Genomic DNA, 21,038 nt, shown 5'->3' with positions numbered 1-21,038 from the left:
TGGACCAGAAGGATCCTGTTAAAGCCTAGATTAGATATTCCACTCATCTGTTCAAATGGCCTTTCATCTCATTCAGAGCAAACACCAAAGTACTCACATGGCACGTGGTGCCCAACAGTGTCTGCTCTCAACCCCATCCCCTCTCTGACCTCATCTCCTAATATTGTGCTCCTCATTTGCTCTACTCCTGCCACACTGGGCTCCTTGCTCTTTCTCAAACACATGAGGCATTCTCCTGTTTCAGAGCCTTTGTATTTGCTTTAACACATTCCTGGAATGCTCTTTTCCACAGGGCTCAGTCCCTCACAACCTCCAAGTCTTGCTCAGCTCTCACCTCCACACTGAAGGCTTCCCTAATGACTGTTCAGTTGCAAATTTCCCACCGCCTTATCCCATTGTCCTATTTGATTTTTCTCTTTAGCATGTCTCAACAGCTTTTACAATGTATGTTTGATCAGTTTAGCCAGTCTCCCCAAGCAGAATGTAAGCTTTATGAGGACAAGAATTTCTGTTGTTCAGTTCCCTGCTTCAGCCCCAGTCACACAACGTAGGTGTCAACACACCTTTGTTGATGGAGTAACCTCCCTTCCTCACCTCCAGCTGTACAAGGCCGCCTCTGCTGTTACAACCCATCTTGTTATCTGTGTAGGGCCAATGGCAGTAGGGATGGAGAGAACTGGTACAAGTTACCAGGGCCCAGTGGGAAGGAGGATAGGGATAAATTCCATGGGAAGATTTTTAGCCAATCTGCTTTCCCTGAGTAGATCAACATTTTCGCCACCAAGATCCAAACCTTGTCTCAGCAGCCTTGACCCGTGTCTTGTTATGTCTTCAATTGTGTCCATTCACAAAAGAGGGAAATTATTGTTATATGTTCTCAATGGAATAGTATGCTGCTGCTAAAAATGTTTGAAAGGAATAAGTAATCCACAGAACAAAGGTTATGAAAAAAAAAACCCAGTGGTTAAGAACTTTTATTCTGGATCAGAAAACAGGGTTTGAATCCTTTTTAGCTGTTTGAACTTAAGCATGTTTCCTAACTTCTTTAGGCCTGCAAATGCTGATTATAATGGCACTTATAAGGTGGGTGGGTGATAAAATGAGAGAATGCCTGGAAAATGCACAGCACACAGTACTCAATGTTCAGTAATTACAAATTATTGTTATTATCACTATAGTTGTGCTAAGTGAAAAAATCAGGGCACAAAATTGTTTGTATAGCATGAAGTGATCAAATAAAATAAAGTTTACATTAGCACAAGGATTTTCAACCTGTGCTTTGGAACTGGGGAACTCTCACCCTCTCACTGATTCACACCCCACCTCAACTGGCCAGTTTCACATTTTAGCATCTGCCACTGGCACATACCAACCAGATGCCAGTTCTGGTGTCATTCAGCTTTCTTTCAGTTGTCAGTGATGACACACAAACCGAATTAATCAAAAAGATTTATTGGCTCATAAAAATTGGGAAATCTACTGGGCAGAGCTGGTTTTAAGCAAATTTAGATTAAGGCAGCCAAATGAAATGTTCTCAGGATTCTCTCTCTCCCTCCCTCCTTCCCTTCCCTCCTCTCCCTCTCCTCCTCCTCCTCCTACTCCTCCTCCTCCTCCTCCTTTCCTTCTTTTCTCTCTCTCCCCACCCCGCTAGCTCTGCTTGTCTCAGCTTGAATTTGTTTTCAGACACTTTCCCCCACATGAAAGCAAGAGTCCATGGCCAACCTGATGCAGAGACCTCATGTTTCAGAGTAAGGCACTCTTTCTAACAGCTCTAGTCAAAGTCCCATAGAGGTCTTCCATTGGCTGGGCTTGGTTCACGTGGCCATGCATGAACAAATGATGGTGGCCTGGGCACAGATCACTTGGGCTCACTGTGCTCACTTAGAGACGGAGGGGAGCAAAGTGAGGCCCGTTGGACCACAATGATATTTTATTATTGTTATATAAAGGGAGAGGTTGATAACTCCAAAGAATTGTTGAGTAGACATAGAGAAAAAAATTGAAAGGAAAATCTGCATAATACTAATAGTCATTAACATGCAGAATTCATGATGGATGATTTATTTTTATTACTTCTTCTTCTTCTTCTTCTTCTTCTTTTTTTTGTGAGGAAGATTAGCCCTGAGGTAACATCCATTGCCAATCCTCTTCTTTTTGCTGAGGAAGACTGGCCCTGGGCTAACATCCGTGCCTGTCTTCCTCTAATTTATATGTGGGACGCCGCCACAGCGTGGCTTGATAAGTGGTGCGTAGGTCTGCGCCTGGGATGTGAACCTGTGAACGCCAGGCCACCAAAGTGGAGTGTGCAAACTTAACCACTACACCACCGGGCCGGCTCCTATTTTTACGTCTTAATAAATGTTCCAAATGATCTTTAGTCATGACCCGTTATTTTTACAATTGCCAAGGAAAAGGAAAAAGTGTTCCTTGAGAGCTGATTGAGCTAGTAGGCTCATCAGATGGTGTGTGGATGGGTACATGTGACCCAAGCATTCTCCCGGTCCAGCCCCAGACATAGCTGTACACAGACTCTGGACTTTTCAGCAATCCACCCCTCACCTGGAGCAAAGGCTGTCATGTGTATGCAATATGTCATATCATCCCTGATGCTTCAGTTTATAGAGAAACCACCTAGTCATGCTCAAACTTCCAGAGATTGATAGGCCTGTGGAAAGAATCCTAGACCTGCAGCCGGGAGTCCTCGGTGTCTTCTCCAGCTCTGTCCCTAACAGCTGTGTCAGATGTCAGCCACTTCTGGGCTTCAGGTCCCCAGAATAATCAGAAAGTTTATTTTCAGCTTTAACAATCTGTGATTATTATTTCTGTTTACTGATAGAGTAACTAATTACTTCATTATAGGATTTCTCAAGACCAGTTACCGCCTGTTTGGTTCAATTAGCAAAACGCCAATGTGATTGTCATTGATTTTGATGGTTGGGCTGCCAGGAGAAGAGCCCAATGGGGGAATGTTTCAGTGTCTTAAGCAGATTTTGTATTTATTATTCCAAGGTAGTATACATATAGAAACAGAGCTGGTTCCACATTTTTCAAAATTCTTGCTTAGGAAATGCTCATGCCTTATCATTCTCTTCCATTCTGCAGATGCACCAGGACTCTCACTTTTAATTCAGAGCCAGAGAGGAGAAATCAACAATGGTTGAGACTGGCTGGAACTGAGCCTTTGCTTTTTTCCCCAAACAGAGAATCACAGAATATCAGACAAAAGGCGAACCCCAAAGATCATTCAATACAACCCTGTTGGATTTAGAGGAAACACTTGCTTAGTATCTTAATGTATATTCTACAGAAAGAATATATACTGCAGAGTCAAACACAATGTTGTTTGAATCCTTACTCTTTCACTTACAAATGTGTGACCTTTGGAGAGTTTCTTAATTTTTGAGTCATATTTTTATTATTTTTTAACCTTTAAAATGGGAACAATGATACCACCAACCTTGTAGTCTGTGTGGATGTGGCAGGCAGGATAATGACCCCCCCACCCCACCAAAAAAATCTATATCCTAATCCCCAGAACCTGTGAACATATTACCTTACATGGCCAAAGATGGATTGAGATGGATCTCAATCCAGATGGATTAAGTTAAGGATTTTAAGATGAGAAAGCATCCTGGATTATCCAGGTAGACTCAAAGTATTCAAAAAGACCTGTTTAAGTAAAAAAGATGAGGCAAGAGAGTCAGAGTCAGGGAAGGAGATATGACAAAGGAAAGAGAGGTTGGAATGATGCTGTTGGGGTGGTGGGGTGGAGTGGGCGGCTACAAGCCAAGGAATGAGGGTGGTCTCTAAAAACCAGAAAGGCAAGGAAATGGATTCTCTAAGCCTCCAGGAGGAACACAGCCCTGCTGACCCATTTTAGACTTCTGACCTCCAGAACCATAAGATAATAAATCTGTGTTGTTTTAAGCCACCACCTTTGTGATAATTTGTACAGCAGCAATAGGAAACAAATACAGTGGAGATTGTTTATTATGTATACAAATGGCCTAGAACAATAGCACACTGGTTAGGCCCACTGAATACTATTGTTTTTGCTGCAAGTATGGTTATTGTTTTTCTCTTCTCCTTCCTCATTCTTTTTCTCTTTCCACCTTCTCTCTCATCCTTCTTTTCTGTTCTCTTTGTCCTCATCCTACTTCTTCATTTTTATCTCATTTAAAATAACAGGAAAGAAAGAAAAGAACCAGCATTCAATAAGGACCTCCTATGTATCAGGCGCCATTCTTCGTGATTTCACATGCACAACCTAATTCAGTCTTCCAACCCTTTGAGTAAAATTTTAGTATTTCCCTTCTACAGATAAAGAAACCAAGGTCAGGGCCGGCTCCGTGGCTTAGCGGTTAAGTGCGCGCGCTCTGATGCTGGCGGCCCGGCTTCGGATCCCGGGCGCGCCCCAAGGCACCGCTTCTCCGTCCAGCGCGAGGCCGAGTCCCACGTACGGCAACTAGAAGGATGTGAACCTATGACATACAACTATCTGCTGGGGCTTTGGGGGGAAAAAAATGAATAAATAAAATCTTTAAAAAAAAAAAAAAAAAAGAAACCAAGGTCTACAGAAGTCAAGTGAGTTTCTTCCAGACTCACTGAGAGTTAGTGACCATCCTCAGTCTGTTTATCATCCCACGCCTCCCTCATAATTAGCAGCCTCACTTCCATTCTGAAAAAAGAGGTGTTGACCTGCATCCTATGTGTGACCAGAGCTGGACTGGGCATGAAACGCCATCACTACGGCAATGGCACTACCTGCTGGGTTGTGGCGTGGTACCCTGTCGGGCCAGGGTGCAGATGTCAGAGAAAGATGCTGTGCCCTAGGTGTGCTGCCATCTGTCTGAAGACATCTCTCTGCTCAGGACAGCAAATAGCTCATCGCACCCCTACCGTTTCAAATGAGCACTCCCTTGCTGAGTTCAGGGGAAAATAAGAACGACCACAATATATCAAACACCTACTGGGTGTCAGGCATTGTGTAAACTTTTTTTCTTTGATTCATGTTAGAATTCTGTGAGGTGGGTATTATTTTTCCCATTTATAGGGAAAAAACTGAGTCTTGGAGAGGAGAATGGCCTTGCCCACTCACACATGCAGCCCCAGGTTAGAGTGAAGCCAGGTGTGCTCAGAGATCGAGGCCAAGCTCTCCCCAGCCAGCCACATTGCTCCTCATGCCAAGCAAAGATGGTCATAGTGGGTCCCCGAAGGCCTTGAGTCTAATCCGGCACTGTGCTCATTTATTTCCTTTTCCCTCTTGCTCCTTTCCCTGGCTCTCTCTTCTTAGGTTGCCAGATCATTTTGACAGTTTTACATAAGCACGGGCACCAGGGGCTGGGATGGGGAACATGGCATATCTTGGTAGAATGAAGAATCTACAGAGCCAAGGGGGGAAGATTGAGCAAGTTAGAGCAGAGGCCTGGCCCAGCGGGACAGTCCTCCGTCTCCGCCACAGGCCTAGCAGCATGTCTATGGACTTCTCTGCTTGAAGCCTCAATGATGGCTGGGTGGATGGAAGGCAGTGTGGCGGGAAGGGCAAGAGGTCAGCTTCAGAAGTGGACAGATCCGGACTGTAGGCTCACCTCTGCTGCTCTGGAACTCTGTAGCCTTGGGCAAGTTGCCTCACATCCCTGACCCTCAGTTTCCTCTTTTGTGAAAAGTGTGTGACAATACAAACTTGATCACGTCATAGAGTTGTAAGGACCCCACAGCTGGAAGAGGCCATGGAGGCCAGCTTACTCCACCCAGCATTCGGGTCAGTGTCTAAAATTCTTTCCTCTAAAGCATGTTGCTTCTGCGGGGTCGGGTGTGATAGGCAGTAAACGGCTGTGCTGATGCCAATGTCAGGATGTGAGGCATTGAAAGGAGTTTCCTTGGAGCTTCTCTTCCGCTGCCTTCTAGGAGGGCTTTCTACATCTGGTTATACCAGGACATAGGCAACTCTAGGACTCCACCTGAGATCTCATTCCTCCTCTGAGTCTCTAGTTTTAAGCACATAAAATGGCATAAAGGCACTTACCATCAAAGGTGAATGAAACACACTAGATTAATTGATAAGCTCATAAAATAAGATTCTTAAAACGAAACCATTAGAGAATGTAGAAATTCCCCTAGACTGTTTTTAGTGAGCTTATCTGGGGCTGAAGCAGGCAAAAAGTTTAAGGTGCCTTCCGTTAACAGGAACAGAGAAAACAGAGCCTGTCAGGTCTGAATTCCTACCCACACCTCCTTATTTTCAGCATCAAAATGAGAGGTTTCCCTTTCCCTGGGTAACTTCACTTCTTTCCTGGGATTTTACTTCAAATGCCTTCTCATATCTTCCAGATTGTTCCTCCATATTGATGTGATCTCACATCTGTCTCCAGTTCCTCACTACGGATTCTTTTAACAGACAACCAGTCTATACATTTTTATGCCCGCCATGTGGCAGGCATGTTCAAGACACTGGTGATACAACTGCAAATTAGTCCTTGTTCTCAAGGAGGCTATATTTAAGAGGAGAGAGACAGACAACTCTAAACAAATCTATGATATGTAATATAACATCAAGTAGGGTAAAGTGAGAAGAAAATTAAAACAAGGTGGGTGGCAGCGGCAGGCGGCTGGTAGTGGCAATGGTGGGTGTGTTGGTGGCAATGCTGAGGTTGGTGTTTATCGTGGTGGTGGTGGTAATAGCATTAGGGGTGATGCTGGTGGCAGTGGGGGCAATGGAGGTGGTGATGGTCATGGGGGTCGGGGAGGTGGTGGTGACTATGGGAGTAGAGGTGGGGGTATTAGTAATAGAAGGCTATTTTAAATTAGCTAGTCAGTGAAGGCCTGCATGTGGAAATATTTGAGTAGAGACCTGAATCACAAGGCACTATATCTGCAAAAATCTAACAGGAGAACATTCGAAGCAGAGAAAATCAAAATGCAAAAGGCCCTGAGGTTTCATTGACCCCCCCTTTGGATACTTTGAATTGTGACTCATATCATTTCTATGGCTCCTTGGGGGACTGAGCCAAAGTTACCCTCTGTGAGAATCTGCCTGATGAAAACTTCCTAATAAGTCCCTTCTATACACATTCTTCTCTCAGGGTCTCCTTCTATGAACCCTAACCTAACACAGTGCGTATAAATATATCTTTCAATGAGTTTTTCTATAAAAAAAGGAAATTGAAGTTAAGATTATTAAAATCCCAAAGGCAACTCAAACTGAACATTTCTAAAACTGGACCTATTTATATTTTCTCCTCAAATTAGCGTCTTTCCCAATGTCGCCTTTCTCAGAGAATGCCTCCATTATTCATCCTGGCACAAAAGCAGAAACCTGGGTTATTCTCAACTCTTCTCCAGTCAGTTTCCAAATCTTGTTATTTCTATCTCCTTTACATTAGGTACATGGGGATCGGCAAGGGCTTGGCCGAGAATAATTTAGGTGTCACAGCTGACGGTGGGAGCCACTGAAGCATGTTCAACCTTGTTTACCCAAAATAGAACTTAAAATAAAACCATACCCATTCCTTCGGGCTTTGTTCTTGGCAGTCCTTTACAATCTGTGTCCCTGTGCATAATGTCAACTTCACGTAGATTTTTAGCAAAAATGGAAGGGAGGAGGGGCTCTTTACCATGTCCTTGAAGATTGTTGCAAAGGGTGAGGAATTGCACATTTATTGTCCTTCCTCCAGGCTCTGAGGAAACAAATATAATCTGTGGGGAAATTCAATAGAAGGTTAACAAAGAGCAAAGGCAATAGGTGAGACTTCAGAGGGGAAGTTAATTAAGCCAAACTGAAATGAGTGGGTTTGGGTTTGAAATTCTGAGAGAGTCTGGGCTATGGAAAACTGGAACAGAGAAAGGAAGCATACTGGCAGGGAGCTGATTCAGGGCCCAAGATTAATTATCATTCACCATCTAATTATGTAGTCTGAATCACTACTCTGCCAGTTGAGTTCCTTTTCTCCAACACAGTGGATGGAGAAAAGGATGTGGTTCTGGAAGCTGGTGGTCTTGCTTTTAATTTTCACTTAAGACATAATAAAAAAGCACCCCTTTGTCCTTTTCTGATTATTATTTACCATTTTTATCTTTTTAAAAGAGCTATTCTCTTCCAGATTACTTTCTCCTTCCTTGTCAGGTAACCATTTTGCATTCTTGTCATCTGAATATAAAAATGCCAAGTGCATTCTTACTGGATGTATCATTTATATCAGGTGGACTACTGGATATAAACTCTTTATTCAATTTACTTATTTATACTGCCTACTATGTGAGGGACATCTGTTAAGAGATTTCAGTTTGCTAATGGATTCAATTAAGGGTAAATGTGTTCTGGCTTACAGTCATGTACTTCTCACACTAGTCCTAAAGCTAGGAAATAATATTAGCTCCATTTTATAGATGTTTAAACTGGGGTCAGAAAGTTAAAGCAAATTTTCCAATGTCACATGACTAGTAAATTAGTGGAACCTAAGACTCAAAACCAGGCTTATGTGTCTTGTCCAACCAACCCATCATCTTTTATGTTGATAAAGTCTGAATCTGCAATGAAGTCCATCCACACATCTAGGTTGGTCTCGCACAAACATTTCAATACCATTTTCACCAAGAATTACAACAAAAAGAACAATTAGAAGTTTGTCTTCTGGTTCCCTTGTCCTCCACTAAAAATTGTTTCCCAGCTCTATAATTCCTTTGGGTAAATCTCAAAATAATTCCAGGTATGGCTCCTGAGATCCTTCTTGTTATAAACCCGTCTTACTTGTCCAGACACACCTGTCCTCATTCAGCAACACTCTTGACCCTATCTTTTATGGTTGAGCCAAACTGGACACATATGGAAATGTTGATAATGATGATGATGACCATAGAGATATTAGTAAGAACAAAATGAAAGACAAGAAGAAATGTTGGAGCCCTAGACAGTGGGTAAGTTATAAACATGGACTCTGAAACCAGACTGCTTGGGCTTGAACCTTGGCTCTGTAACGAGTAAATTTAGGCAATTTACTTGACCTCAATGCTTCAGTTTTCTTGTTTGTAAAACTGGGAATAATAATAGTACTTTCCTCATGGGAATCTTGCATGGTTAAGTGAGATAACATACAAAAATGGCCCAGAACAGTATCTGGCACATAGTAATTGTTATATAAATATTAGCTGTTATTATTATTATTAATTATTGTTATTATCAGACTGACCTGTGTTAGAAACCTCTCTCAAATTTTGTTTTCCCTTTGTTAAGGCAGGATATACTTATTACTTTTCTCATCCGATTGCTATGAGAAATGAATGGGATAATACATGTAAATAGCATAGTATTTGATACATAACAATAAGAGTAGTAAGGTATAAAATGCTATTCCTCTATTTCTGAATTCCTTCTTTCATACTCTAGATCCTTGAGATTCTCCAAACTCTGAAGTTTCATCTTCTCCAGGAAATTGTTCATGATCTGATCCTAGCTCATTCCTCACTTGGGCTCCTTCCTTCATTTTGGTTGGATTCTGTTCACTGGCCATTGTCCTGCTGCAGTCATCATCTGTCTATGGTAACAAGTGGATGGATAACTGCTCGTTAACTCCCAGATGTCACTCTAAGTACCCAGAAGTAGACACACAATCTCTGTCCTCAAACGGCTAGTGACATAAAGGAGGAGACAGTTAAGCTCATAGAAAACAGCCAGAGACTGTTGGAATATTTTTTAGAATCCACTGTGATGCAGACTCTAAGAGGTCTGTCATCTGACCTTGTACTTGGAAGCTATTTGTAGTGCACATATGAAGCACCTGTACTTTGCTGAGCACTCAAGACAGAAATTAATAAAACACTTTGCTTTAAAATTACTTGTAGTCTGTTGAGGCAAAACTGACATGTTTTCTCAATTCTGCTGGTATTAATTGAAAGCTTAGTGCCTCAGGAGTGCTGTAAAAAAAAAAAAAAAACCCAGACATGTTAACTACCGTTATGAAACTTGTACTCTAGTGAAGAATGGGGTGGTAGTAAACAAGATAACTTCTAATAGTGACACATGGAATAGAATAACAGGAATGAGGGTGGGGTGCTACTTTAGACTGAGTGGACAGAGAAGGCATTTCTGAGTAGGTGACATAGGATCTGAAACCTCATGCTGAGAAGGAGCCACCCATTACAAGAGTTGTAAGAAAACACTTTAAGGGGCCGGCCCCGTGGCTTAGCGGTTAAGTGCACGCGCTCCACTCCACTGGCGCCCGGGTTTGATCCTGGGCGCGCGCTGACGCACCACTTCTCCGGCCATGCTGAGGCCGTGTCCCACATACAGCAACTAGAAGGATGTGCAGCTATAACACACAACTATCTACTGGGGCTTTGGGGGGGAAAAAAAAAAGGAGGAGGATTGGCAATAGATATTAGCTCACAGCCGGTTTTCCTCAGAAAAAAGAGGAGGATTAGCATAGATGTTAGCTTAGGGCTGATCTTCCTCACAAAAAATAAATAAATTAAAAAAAAAATAAATAAATAAATAACACTTTAAGCAGAAGAAACATCAAGAGCAAATGTCCTAAGGTGAGAGCCAGCTTAGACATAATTACAAATCCAATACTATATGGAGAAAGTGTTACAGAAGCACTGAGGGGCATGTAGCAGTTTCTAGGAGGACATAGCATTGTCTACAACAGAAGTAAGTAAATGTTTTCTGTAAAGGACCAGATAGTAAATACTTTAGGTTTTGGCCAGATAGTATCTGTCACAATTACGCCACTCTGCTATGGTAACACAAAAACAGCAATAGATAATATGTAAATAATGGGCTTGAATGTGTGCCAATAAAACTTTATTTACAAAAACAGGCAGAGGGCCTGACTGGCCTGCCGGCTGTAGGTTGCCAATCCATGGTTTACAATACTAGACAAAGGACTTGCAAATACTGCAAGATGTGGCAGATTGTGTTTTCCAAGGTGGTCACACCTCTATGTCCCATCTCAAATGCTCCAATTACAATGTTTTGTTGGCCTTCCTCCATGTAGAAATGGAGTCTATACTCCCTGTCTTTGAGTTTGAGTGTGCTGGGTCTACAGCAGATGTGTCCTGCATGACTTCTGAGGCTAAATCATAAAATATGAGGCAACTTGCACCACCTTTTTAGGGATTCACAACTTGAGAGTTTTGAGCTTATGCATAAAAGGTTCATCTGCTCTGAAACTGCTATACTGGGGAGATCACATGGAGAACCCACATAGAGTCCCAGCTCTCACTCATTTAAGTCTTCTCAGCCCTAGTGCCAGCCACATGCATGAGTGAGCATTCAGGTGTTTCCAGTTCCCAACCTTCTAACCACTCCAGCTGAGGTCAAATGGAGCATAGATGGTCTATCCCTGTCAAGCAGTTGCATTTCATATTCACGAGTAAAGCAAATGGTTTTGCTGTTTTAAGCCACTAAATTTGGGAGCAGTTTGTTACATAACAATTGATAATTAGTGCACTTTTTAAACTGTTGTTTTATAACATTTAATTCTTTCAATAGCTTTAAGAGACATTGTACAATATTCTCATTTTACACAGGATTTAAACCCAAGCTCAGAGAGGAGAATTCACAAAGCTAGAATTCTAAGAGGTTATCATTTTAACAGAGTCAGGAAATTATTAAGTAGCTGCTTCAAACTCAGGCATCTTTTACTCTATTCTAGTTATTTTATTTTCCAGAACTAAGATTTTATTTGATTCTTCTTCGTGTCTTCTATTTATTTGGTGAGATTTTGTTGTTGTTTCAAGAGTTTTTGTATTTGATCATTGGAGTTTTTTTATTATAGCTGTCTTTAAATCCTCGTATGGCAATTCCAATATCTGTGTCATCTTGATATTGGTGTCTGTTGATTGTCTTTTCTCATTGAAGTTGAGATTTTTCTGTCTTGGTATAATGAACAATTTGGACTGTATCATGGACATTTTGAGTATTTTTAGACTTTAATTCCTACATAAATCTTCTGTTCTAGCAGTGTCTTTGTCAGCTCAGGCTGCTATAACAAAATGCCATAAACTGGGTTGCTTATAAACAACAGAAATTTATTTCTCACAGTTCTGGGGGATGGAAGTCCAAGATCAGGGTGCCAGCATGGTTGGGTTCTGGCGAGAGTCCTCTTCCATGTTGCAAACTTCTAACTTCAACATGGTGGAGAGCAGAGAGAGAAAACAAGCTGTCTCTTGACTCTTATAAGGGCACTGATCTCACTCATGGGGGCTCCACCCTTATGACCTTATCTAATCCTAATTACCTCTCAAAGGTCGCATCTTCTAATACCATCACACTGGGGGGTAGGGTTTCAACATATGGATTTTGGGGAACACAAACATTCAGTCCATAACAAGTAGATAATTAAACTGTTTTGTTTCTTAATTCATGTCCTGGCTCCCTTTTGTAGTTTAAATGTCAAATTCAGTGCTTAAAGTCTATGAAGGGCTATTCTGGTCTGCTCAACTTGTGTGTTACCCAGATGACAGCACTCTACACCACAGCGTTCACAGCTCTGACTGGACAGGGGAACAGTAACACATGGTTACTGCAGAGGCACGTAGAAATCAGAACCCTGCCCATGGGCTGCACCCAGGAGTGACACTTTGTCCTTATTCAAGTCCTAAGCTCCCTAGACAGTTATACTTTTCTTAATCTTTCAGAATCTTCTACTACATGACTTATAGATTTTGTCCAGGTTTTTTTTTTCCCCCGAGATTAGCAGATGAAGTAAAATGGAATACATTTACCAAACATTCAGAACCAGATGTCCTTTTTTACTCTAAAGCCTATGCTTTTTCCACTATTTCACACTGTCTTTGAGGCTGTGATATTTGAAACAGTTTGTGTCCTGCCTGTTTTTAAATTTTATCCTGAACATTTAGACACTTCCTTATGCTGTTCTTCTTGTCCCCTCAATTTTTCTATTTTCCTCTACATTATGCCATGTCACAGTTACACCAGAATATTTTCTCTCTCCTATATGGCTCTTTCATTCCCCCTCATATCGTGTCCCAAAAGAGAGGAACAGCGCTGTTACTGTTCAAATCACTGATTGGCTTTGTTTAGAGGGTGGAATCTCAGTGTATTTTAAGGAGGGAACATGGACAAGGCATTCTCTTCTGTACTGTTGAAGCATAAAGTGGCAGAGTACAATCCAGGAGGAAGGAGCTCCCTTTATCTCTCCCTATCTTTACTCTTCCTCTTCAATACATTGGCCTCATTGACAGTTGATACAGAGATTATAGTGGGAGCAGGTCCAGTCATTTCTCTGTCTCTCCCTCCCTCTGTTGAATCTTTCTTCCATGTAACCAACGTGAGGAGAACTGGGTTTTTCCCCAAATCGAAGGAGGTCTTAGCATCGCTTTCTTATTCTTCTTTGCAACATGGAGTGTTTTAACATTTGGGACTAGACTTTAGGCATTGGAAGAAGTAAAATACAGCTGGAAAACTAATGGAGTATTAAGTTTCCCTGTGGTCCAGTCTGTGATTCCAGTTAACTGCGCTGGGCATGAGGACTTTAGTTCTAGGTCTACCCCAGCCTCAGCCATAGACCACTCCTAGCCAACCTGTGTGTGTGTGTGTGTGTGTGTGTGTGTGTGTGCACGTGCGTGCTCTTATATCTCCCTCACAGCCCTTGGAAGAATGGGTTCAGTCAGTAAGAAGGAAGGAGTACACAGCCAAAAGTGGCTGTGCAAGAACATTTGAAGTAATGGCATTCTCCAGAGTCCTGAAGTTCTAACTAATTAGAGGTCTCCTATTACTAACACCAGGGAAAAGAGTCAAATGAGAGTAGAAAGGGTTTGTTGTTGTTTATCTGAGGGGTAATAAGTGTGTGTCCTCAAAATCTTGGGGCTTAAACCTGGGCAGAGTCTCAGAGATCACCTGTGAATGTGGAGATGATCTCTACCTCCTTTTTGGGCATCAGGATGGCCAGCTGCACAGTCTGTCTGGCAATTGTCTCTGTTCTTTCCTGCTCTCCTTCCTTTCTCCTGACTATGTGTGGGGTCCTCTTAAAACTATCTGAAGATGCAGATATTCTCAAAGGAATAAAAATATTGTTCTTTGCCAGGGAAATGAGTAGCCGAGTTCTACTAATCATTCAACCACTAGAATTATTTCCACTTGTTATAGCAGAGATGGCTCCATCTCAAGGCAGACTGAGGGATTCAAGGGAGGTAGAATCTGCCTCCTGCCCATTGTGAGAACCTTCTATCCTTTTTTTTTTCTTTTGTAGTTTTCCAGAGGTGGCAAAGAGACTGCTACTTCATGGACCTTGGGCTCCAGGAAGTTGAACTTCTACCTCTTTAAAAAAGCAAGATGGATGCTTATGACCCTCTCCCACAATTGATGTCCAGCTACTGCAGTGGTCTGGGCACTGGATTAAGCAACTTTATTAGCCATTTAAATTAGATCAAGGGGACTTGAGGGAAGTCAAGATGGCGGCTTAAGCAGACTCTGAACTCACCTCCTCCCGTGGACACAGCCAATTTACAACTACTCGTGGAAAATTACCCCTGAGACAGAACGGAAAACTAGATAAGAGGAACTCCTGCAACAACGGACAATCCTAATTGAGGTGGACGAGGCAGAGACTCCCTTCTGGAGAGGAAAAACCCCGCCGTCACAAGCCACCAGCTTCACGGCCGCCGGGAGCAGCTCACAGGTACGCAGCCTCCCTGGAGGCGCGGGACCCTGAGCCGGGGAGCGCCCCCGCTGTGGGCATTTTGTGGACCCAGCACAATTGAGACCAGCGGCATAATATCTGACTTTGCCTGTTACTAAAACATTAGGGAGTACCCCCAGAAAACCTGGTTCACAAAGAAACTAAAACCGGCTCTTAAAGGGCCCACGCGCAAACTCACCCTCTTCAGAAAGCATCCTAAAATCACCAGAAAGAAAGGTGCACAGTGCTGTGGTGAAAAGAGACTCACCTGATAGGCCCTGAGTGCATCTCGGTGAGAGGTGAGACCTCTCCAGGGACTGGGACATTGGTAGCGGCCATTGTTGTGGCCTGGTGTGGGTGTGCTGATACAGATGCCATTGGAGTTCTCCCTGAGATCTGCTAGCCCAGGGTCTGCCCCACCCACTAGAGCGCCGATTTAATCCAGCTCAGCCAGGGCAGGCAGCCCACCCTAGAGACTGGCCCCACCCAACAACAAGCCCTCAGGCAACTTGTGGTCCTGCATGGATTGGTGACTGGATTCTCTGCAGCCTGGCAACTGAGCCGACTTTAGTGGGGCAGGGTGTGCACAAGGAGCGGGTGGAGAGTGTGGGGCGGTGGCGGAGTGTGTGGGGCTCCCACCGTGGAGAGACTGGGTCCGCTTCGGGTGGTCGGGGCGCACACATGGGGCAGGACTGTGTTGATTGTGTGTGTGGACCTATGGGCGGCAGGGCTTGTCAGCTGCAGAAGACTTGTGCTTCTCAAAGACCCACATAGGGGGTTTGCCCCACCTTCCAAAGCCTGAAACAATTGGGTGCTCCCGTGCCTGAGGCCAGCCCCACACAGCTGCAATCCTCAGAGAGCTGACAAGAGACCTAATAGGCTAGAGGCTTATAGCAATTGTAAGGCCCTGAGCCTAACAACCTGCCACACTGGGGGACTACTCACTTAAAAGAAATACTGCAACACAGATGTGGTATTAGAACTTGCAGCCAACTGTGCTGGGGCTCCCCACACCTGATAAAGAGACTGAAGGGCCCACAACAACTACAAGCAGCTGAGCATTACAACAGCTGGCCAGGAGCATAACTCGGCCTCCCTGGGTGTCTACAGGGAGAGCAAACAGGCCACAACAGAAGGACACAGGTAGCCCACATAGGGGTCACCCCTGGAACATTGAGAACTGAGGGAAGCACACTGGAAACCTAAGGCATCACTTACATAGGGTCACCTCTCCAAGAGCAGGAGACGTAGCTGACCTACCTAATACATAGACACAAGCACAGGGAAAGAGGCAAAATGAGGAGGCAAAAGAATACATTCCAAGTCAGGGAACAGGACAAAACCCCAGAAAAGGAACTAAGTGAAACAGAAATGAGCAACCTACCCAACAGAGAGTTCAAATTAAGAGTGTTAAGGATGCTCACTGATCTGGGGAGAAGAATAGATGAGCTCAGTGAGAAGGTCAACAAAGAAATGGAAGATATAAAAAGGAACCAATCAGAAATGAAGAATACAATACTGGAAATGAAAAATTCACTAGAGGGACTCAAAAGCAGAGTAGAGGAAACAGAAGAACGGATCTGTGAGCTGGACCAAAGACTAGAAGAAATTACCCAAGGTGAACAGGTGAAAGAGAAAAGAATTAAAAAGAGTAAGGACAGTCTAAGGGACCTCTGGGACAACATCAAGCGCACTAACATCCGTGTTATAGGTGTCCCGGAAGGAGAAGAGTGAGACAAGGGGTCAGAGAATCTATTTCAAGAAATAATAGATGAAAACTTCTCTAACCTAAGGAAAGAAACAGACGTCCAGGTACAGGAAGGACAGAGAGCCCCAAACAAGATAAACCCAAAGAGGTCCACACCAAGATGCATCATAATCAAAATGTCCAGAATTAAAGATAAAGAGAGAATCCTAAAAGCCGCAAGAGAAAGTCAAGTTACATACAAAGGAAGCCACATAAGGCTATCAGCTGACTTCTCAGCAGAAACCTTACAGGCTAGAAGAGATTGGCACGATATATTTAAAGTGCTAAAAGGAAAAAACTTACAGCCAAGAATACTCTACCCAGCAAGGTTATCATTCAAAATGGAAGGAGAGATCAAAAATTTCCCAGACAAGCAAAAATTAAAGGATTTTGTTAACAAGAAACCAGTGCTACAAGAAATGTTAAAGGGACTGACTTAAGGGGAAAAGAGAAGATCACAAATAGGAAAAATTATCTATTTCCATGATAAGAACGTAATGGATACAAATGCACAAAAAAGAGGTTAGATATGATATCAAAAACCTAAAAGGAGGGAGGAGGGGAGTTAAAGAGTACAGCTTTCAGACAGAGGTCAAACTAAAGTGAGCATCAATTCTGTATAGAAGAAGAAAGGAACAGAGAAGGACTACTAAAACACTGAGAAAAAAGTTAAAAAATGGCAGTAAGTACATACTTATCAATAGCTACTTTAAACGTCAATGGACTAAATCCTCCAATTAAAAGGCATAGGGTGGCTGATTGGATAAAAAAACAAGACCCATATATATGCTGCATACAAGAGACACACTTCAGACCTAAAGACACTCACAAACTGAAAGTGAAGGGATGGAAAAAGATACTCCACGCAAATGGCAATGAAAAGAAAGCTGGGTTAGCAGTACTCATATCAGACAAAATAGACTTCAAAACAAAAACTGTAAAAAGAGACAAAGAAGGGCATTACATAATGATCAAGTGAACAATCCAACAAGAGAATGTAACACTTGTAAATATCTACACACTCAATGTAGGTGCACCAAAATATATAAAGCAATTATTAACAGACATAAAAACAGAAATAGACAGTAACACAGTAATAGTAGGGGACTTTAACACTCCACTTACACCAACGGATAGATCATCCAAACAGAAGATCAATAAGGAAACATTGGCCTTAAATGTCACACTAGAACAAATGGACCTGGTAGATATATACAGAGCATTCCATCCAAAAACTGAAGAATACACGTTCTTTTCAAATGCACATGGAACATTCTCCAGGATTGATCACATATTAGGCCACAAAACAAGTCTCCATAAATTTAAGAAGATTGAAATAATACCAAGCATTTTTTCTGACCACAACGGTATGAAACTAGAAATCAACTCTATGAAGAAAAGCAGAAAAGCCACAAATACGTGGAGATTAAACAAAATGCTACTGAACAACGACTGGGTCAATGAAGAAATCGAAGAAGAAATCAAAAAATACCTGGAGACAAATGAAAATGAAAATACGACATTCCAGAATTTATGGGATACAGCAAAAGCAGTTCTAAGAGGGAAGTTTATGGCAATACAGGCCTATCTCAACAAAGAAGAAAACTCTCAGATAAACAATCTAACAATGCACCTAAAGGAACTGGAAAAAGAAGAACAAACCAAACCCAAAATCAGTAGAAGAAGGGAAATAAAAAAATCAGAGCAGAAATAAATGAAATAGAGACCAAAAAAACAATAGAAAAATTAATAAAACCAAGAGCTGGTTCTTTGAAAAGATAAACAAAATTGACAAACCTTTAGCTAGAATCACCAAGAAAAAAAGAGAGAAGGCCCAAATAAATAAAATCAGAAATGAAAGAGGAGAAATTCCGACACCTCAGAAATACAAAAGATTATAAGAGAATACTATGAAAAGCTGTATGCCAACCAATTTGACAATCTGGAAGAAATGGATAAATTCTTAGAATCATACAACCTTCAAAAATTGGATCAAGAAGAAGTAGAGTATTTGAATAGACCAATCACCAGTAAGGAAATCGAAACGGTAATCACAAACCTCCCCAAAAATAAAAGTCCAGGACCAGATGGCCTCCCTGGTGAATTCTACCAAACATTCAAAGAAGACTTAATACCTAACCTCCTCAAACTCTTCCAAAAAATTGAGGAGGGGGGGAGGCTCCCTAACTCATTCTACGAAGCAGACATTACCCTGATACCAAAACCAGACAAGGACAACACAAAAAAAGAAAATTACAGGCCAATATCACTGATGAACATCGATGCAAAAATCCGCAACAAAATACTAGCAAATCGTATACAACAATACGTTAAAAAGATTATACACCATGATCAAGTGGGATTTATTCCAGGGATGCAGGGATGGTTTAACATTCGCAAATCAATCAACGTAATACACCACATTAATAAAATGAAGAATAAAAATCACATGATCATCTCAATAGATGCAGAGAAAGCATTTGACAAGATACAGCATCCATTTATGATAAAAACTCTGAATAAAATGGGTATATAAGGAAAGTACCTCAACATAATAAAGACCATATATGACAAACTCACAGCTAATATCATCCTCAATGGTGAAAAACTGAAAGCTATCCCTCTAAGAACAGGAACCAGACAAGGATGCCCACTGTCACCACTCCTATTTAACATAGTACTGGAAGTCCTAGCCAGAGCAATCAGGCAAGAGAAAGAAATAAAAGGGATCCAAATTGAAAAAGAAGAAGTGCAACTGTCACTATTTGCAGATGACATGATTTTATATATAGAAAACCCTAAAGAATCCATCAGAAAACTTTTAGAAGTAATAAACGAATACAGTAAATTGCAGGATACAAAATCAACATACAAAAATCAGTTGCATTTCTATAAACTAACAACGAAGTAGCAGAAAGAGAAATTAAGAATACCATCCCATTTACAATTGCTAGGAATAAACTTAACCAAAGAGGTGAAAGATCTGTACACCAAAAACTATAAAACATTGCTGAAAGAACCTGAAGAAGACACAAAGTAATGGAAAGATATTCCATGCTCTTGGATTGGAAGAATTAACATAGTTAAGATGTCCATACTTCCTAAAGCCATCTATAGATTCAATGCAATCCTATCAAAGTTCCAACAACACTTTTCACAGAAATAGAGCAAAGAATCCTAAAATTTATATGGAACAACAAAAGACCCAGAATAGCTAAAGGAATCCTGAGAAAAAAGAATAAAGCTGGAGGTATCACACTCCCTGATTTCAAAATATACTACAAAACAGCAAGGTACTGGCACAAAAACAGACACACAGATCAATGGAATAGAATCTAGAGCCCTGAAATAAACCCACACATCTATGGACAGCTAATCTTTGACAAAGGAGCCAAGAACATACAATGGGGAAAAGAAAGTCTCTTCAACAAATCGTGTTGGGAAAACTGGATAGCCACATGCAAAAAAATGAAAGTAGACCCTTACCTTACACCATACACAAAAATTAACTCCAAATGGATTAAAGACTTGAATGAAAGACCTGAAGCTATGAAACTTCTAGAAGAAAACATAGGCAGTATGCTCTTGTACATCGGTCTTAGCAACATCTTTTCAAGCACCATGTCTGACCGGGCAAGAGAAACAATAGAAAAAAGAAACAAATGGGACTACATCAAACTAAAAAGCTTCTGCACAGCCAAGGAAACCATCAACAAAACGAAAAGACAACCTAACAATTGGGAGAAGATATTTGCAAACCATACATCTGATAAGGGCTTAATCTCCAAAATATATAAAGAACTCATGCATCTCAACAACAAAAAAACTACCAACTCAATTGAAAAATGGGCAAAAGACCTGAAGAGACATTTCTCCAAAGAAGATATACAGATGGCCAACAGGCACATGAAAAGATGTTCAAAATCACTAACTATCAGGGAAATGCAAATCAAAACTACAATGAGATATCACCTCACGCCCATCAGAATGGCTATAATTAACAAGACAGGAAACAACATGTATTGGAGAGGATGTGGAGAGAAGGGAACTCTCATATACTGTTGGTGGGAATGGAAAGTGGTGCAGCCACTATGGAAAACAGTATAGAGATTCCTCAAAACTCAAGGATAGAACTACCATATGATCCAGCTATTCCACTGTTGGGTATTTATCCAAAGAACTTGAAAACACCAATGCGTAAAGACACATGCACCCCTGTGTTCATTGCAGCGTTATTCACAATAGCCAAGACTTGGAAACAACCTAAGTGCCCATCAAGGGACGAATGGTTAAAGAAGATGTGGTATATATACACAATGGAATACTACTGAGCCATAAGAAACGATGAAATCCAGGCATTTGTGACAACATGGATGGACATTGAGGGTATTATGCAAAGTGAAATAAGTCAGAAGGTCAAATACCTTATGATTTCCTTCCTTAAGTAGTAGATAATAACAACACTAAACAAACACATAGAGACAGAGATTGGATTGGTGGTTACCAGAGGGGAAGGGGGGAGGGAGGAGGGTGAAAGGGATAATTCGGTACATGTGTGTGGTGATGGGTTGTAATTAGTGTTTGGGTGGTGAACATGATGTAATCTATGCAGAAATAGAAGTATAATGATGTACACCTGAAATTTTTACGAT

The sequence above is a fragment of the Ceratotherium simum genome, chromosome 8 (genome assembly GCF_057802395.1).
Source record: "Ceratotherium simum simum isolate JZ-2026a chromosome 8, ASM5780239v1, whole genome shotgun sequence".
Lineage (NCBI taxonomy): Eukaryota > Metazoa > Chordata > Mammalia > Perissodactyla > Rhinocerotidae > Ceratotherium > Ceratotherium simum.
The sequence above is the reverse complement of the archived record's forward strand: the minus strand, read 5'-3'. Positions refer to the sequence as shown.